This window comes from Corylus avellana, chromosome ca1, assembly GCF_901000735.1.
Source record: "Corylus avellana chromosome ca1, CavTom2PMs-1.0".
NCBI classification, from domain to species: Eukaryota; Viridiplantae; Streptophyta; class Magnoliopsida; order Fagales; family Betulaceae; genus Corylus; species Corylus avellana.
In genome coordinates, this window is record NC_081541.1 from 8493573 (window position 1) to 8497339 (window position 3767).

The following is a 3767-nucleotide window of genomic DNA, read 5'->3' on the forward strand; positions in this document are numbered from 1 at the left end:
AAAAAATTAAGTAGGTGTCACGGGTCAGCATCTGATTGGTCCACGTGTCAGTCCTAACGGTCAACTAACGGATGGACTAACTTAGTCATTTATCAAAACCACAGGGACCTCCTGTGATAAAAATGAAATCTCAGGGATGAAAAAATAAAGTTGAGAAACAATATGGGGGTTTGGAGTATTTAACCCATTTATTAAATTGCTCCCTAAGGTTAAATTTTATTAAATTTACTCTCTAAAGTTAGAATTGTGAACGTTAAATTTTTAACAATGCTGTCAGGTCATACTTGATAAGAAAAATACTATTAATATTTAGAGAACAACAGACAAATAGACTAATATCATATGCTAAAATCTTCAGACTTGCCTTCTTTTTAGCTCATTGCCTCTCCTAGTCAAAATTGGCTTACAAGTGTGCCAACCAGCCCAATGAACCAAACTATTGTATTGATGGTGTTAAGGAGATTATACTTGCAGGAACTTTTTAGTGAGTCGTTGAGATATCATTTAACCAAAAAGTTTAAGCTTATGAGTCCGAGCCAAATTATGTTGTATTAACTACTCAAACTTGTTGTGGTGAATGGAAAACCGTGTGGGCGTATTACTCCATCTAGGGGTTTGAGACAAGGGGATCCTATTTCGCCATATTTGTTTATTATTTGTGCAGAGGCTCTGAGTGCTTTGGTGGTTAAAGCAAATACGGAGGGTGCTCTCATGGGGGTTCCTACCTCAAAATTTGGGCCGCGAATTAGTCATCTTTTCTTTGCGGATGACAGTTTGCTGTTTTGCAGGAGTACTCTTCCCCAATGGGATTTTTTGACATCCTTATTAAGAAAGTACGAAGAAGCCTCGGGACAACGGCTAAACTGTAACAAAACGGCGATGTTTTTCAGCAAAAACACCCCACTAGCTACCCGAGAGGAGATTGTAGGGGCGGCAAGAATTCCAGAGACACAACACTACGACACCTATTTGGGGTTACCGGCGTTGGTGGGAAAATCTCGAATGACTGCTTTTAAGAAACTCAAAGACAAGGTGTGGAAAAGGCTTCAGGATTGGAAGCTCAAATTTCTGTCTCAAGCAGGGAAGGAAATATTGCTTAAGGCAGTCATTCAAGTTGTACCAACGTATAGTATGAATGTTTTTCTCTTACCCAAAACGTTGTGTTCGGAGATTAATTCTCTAATGCAACAATTTTGGGGGGGGATCCAAGACAAGTCAAGGATACATTGGATGAGTTGGAGCCGATTGGGGTTTTCTAAGAATGAGGGGGGAATGGGATTTCGAGATTTACGAAGTTTTAACAAAGCTTTGTTGGCAAAACAGGCATGGCGTCTATGGAATCAGCCCAATAGTTTTATCGCCCGTATTATGGAAGCCAAATATTACCGAGGGCAGAATTTTTTAGATTCATCTCTTGGACACCGTCCATCTTTTGCATGGCGGAGTATTCACAGTTCTCAAGATTTACTAAAGGAGGGTTTGATTTGGCGGATAGGGAATGGGGAGACAGTTCGTATTTGGAAAGATAGATGGATCCCGGGTCCTTCTACTTTTCAAGTTTTTTCTCCACCCCTTTTGCTGCACTCAGAAGCCACGGTTAGTGAACTAATTGATGCAGATTCACGATGGTGGAAGACCCAGCTGCTGGAAAACTTATTTTCAAACGAGGAGGTGCAAATGATTCTTTCCTTACCAATCAGTCATCCTAACAGAGAAGATGTTTGTATCTGGAGAGGAACTAAGAATGGTATTTTTTCTGTACGTTCTGCTTATTATATTCAGAAGGATATAGAAAAAAATGGGCTGGCCGAGAGTTCTTCTCCAAAGGGGTTATGTTCAGTTTGGAGGAATATTTGGGGATTGCAGGTACCAAACGTGGAGAAGAATTTCTTGTGGCGGGCGTGTCATGACATACTTCCAACCAAGAAGAATCTGCAACGAAGGAAAATACTTGATGATCCACTATGTCCCATTTGTGGTTTAGAGGAGGAAACGGTGTTGCATATTCTGTGGGAATGCCCTTCGGCAAAGGACGTATGGAGTGTGGGCTGCATCAAATTTCAAAAAAGCTCCAGTGCTGGTATGAGTTTTTTTGCAATCGTGAAAGAAATCTTCAAAAAATGTAAAACAGAGGAAGTAATCCAATTTGTCGGCATTAGTCGACGATTATGGCTGCGGCGTAATGAGGTCGTGCATGGGGGGCCTTTCTTGAATCCTAATACACTGAAGCAGAATGCTACACTAGCTGCTGCACTTTACGCTGATCTGCTGCAGTCCAAGGGTAGTAATAGTCCACGGCTGAGTGTATGTTCGAAGTGGAGTGCTCCTTCTCCGGGTTGGATAAAACTGAATTGGGATGCCTCTGTTGAAATGGAGAGGGGAAGGTTGGGTTATGGTGCAGTGTTACGGGATGAGAAAGGGAGGGTTGTTGCTGCTCAGTGCAAAAATTTGCTGGGCAGATTGGATCCGACATTAGCAGAAGCGGGGGCACTCTTGATGGCAATTAAATTTTGCAGAGAACTGGGCTACCAAAGGATCCATTTTGAAGGAGATTCCAAGATTGTGGTTGATGGAATAAATTCAGCAAAGGATGACTGGAGCCGAACCGGAATGCTATTGGAGGATATAAAGTCCGAGCTTCAATCGTTTCCCCACTGGCGGGTGTCTTTTATTGGTCGAGACGGAAATAAAGCGGCGCATAATTTATCGAAGATGGCCATTCAAAATAATGTAACTAATCAGTGGTTTTTTACTATTCCTGATTGTATCTCTGATATTGTTAGGATAGAGTATTTTGCTCTATCTTCGTAATTTATCAATGAGAACGTATTCATCTTTCAAAAAAAAAAAAAAAAACTACTCAAACTTGTTACACTTTTTTAATGTAAGACTCAATCTTCTTACACTCATCCGCATAAACTCAACAAATGGAAGGGGACACATTCAAGCATAGACTTTAACCACCATGAACCCTTTGATGCACCTATGCTAGAATATTAATAAAATGATTAAATTTATTATTTCCTATAAATTTAAGCTTTTGAAATAAGTAGTAATTTAATATGGTATTAGAGAAGAAGTCTTGAATTCAAAACACGTCTCCATAATTTACCTTTCATTTTAATGCCCACAAGTGAGGAGAGTATTAGAATATTAATTAAAGAAGAAAATACATTCAACCCTCCTGAGTTGGACCAATTTTTAGATTTGTCCTTTAATGTTTAAAAAGTGATAATTGAACCTCCGAAATTTCACAAGTTAGCAAGTTTGCTCATCCGTCAATTTTTTTTGTCTTCCCTGACAGAAAGTCAATCAAGTGCATTGCACGTGACTTTTGATCACTTGGACTCCTCAAAATGCCATAAGGGGGTAAAGGGTTAAAAAAAAAAAAAAAAAAAGAAAAAAAGAGGTTAAATACAAATAGTGTTTGGCCACACCCCATTTAGCTAAGGGGGTGATTCCGCTACACCCTTTGCTCAAATTGAGGGTGGCCAAATGAGAATAGCCGAAATTACCCCCAAATGATTTGGAAGTGGCCTGACTACCCCATTTAACTGGAATGGAGGTGGCTAAAGACCCTGTGAGCCGCCCCCATTTGGCCACCCCTTTTTCTGTTTTGTTCTTAGTTTTTTACTCACTATGGGCATTTTGAGGAGTTAAGTGAATAAAAAGTCACATGCAATGCAACCATGCAAGTGGCTGACTTTACATCAAAAAAGACGAAAAAAGTAAACGATGGCCAAATTTGCCAACTTGTGAGAGTATGC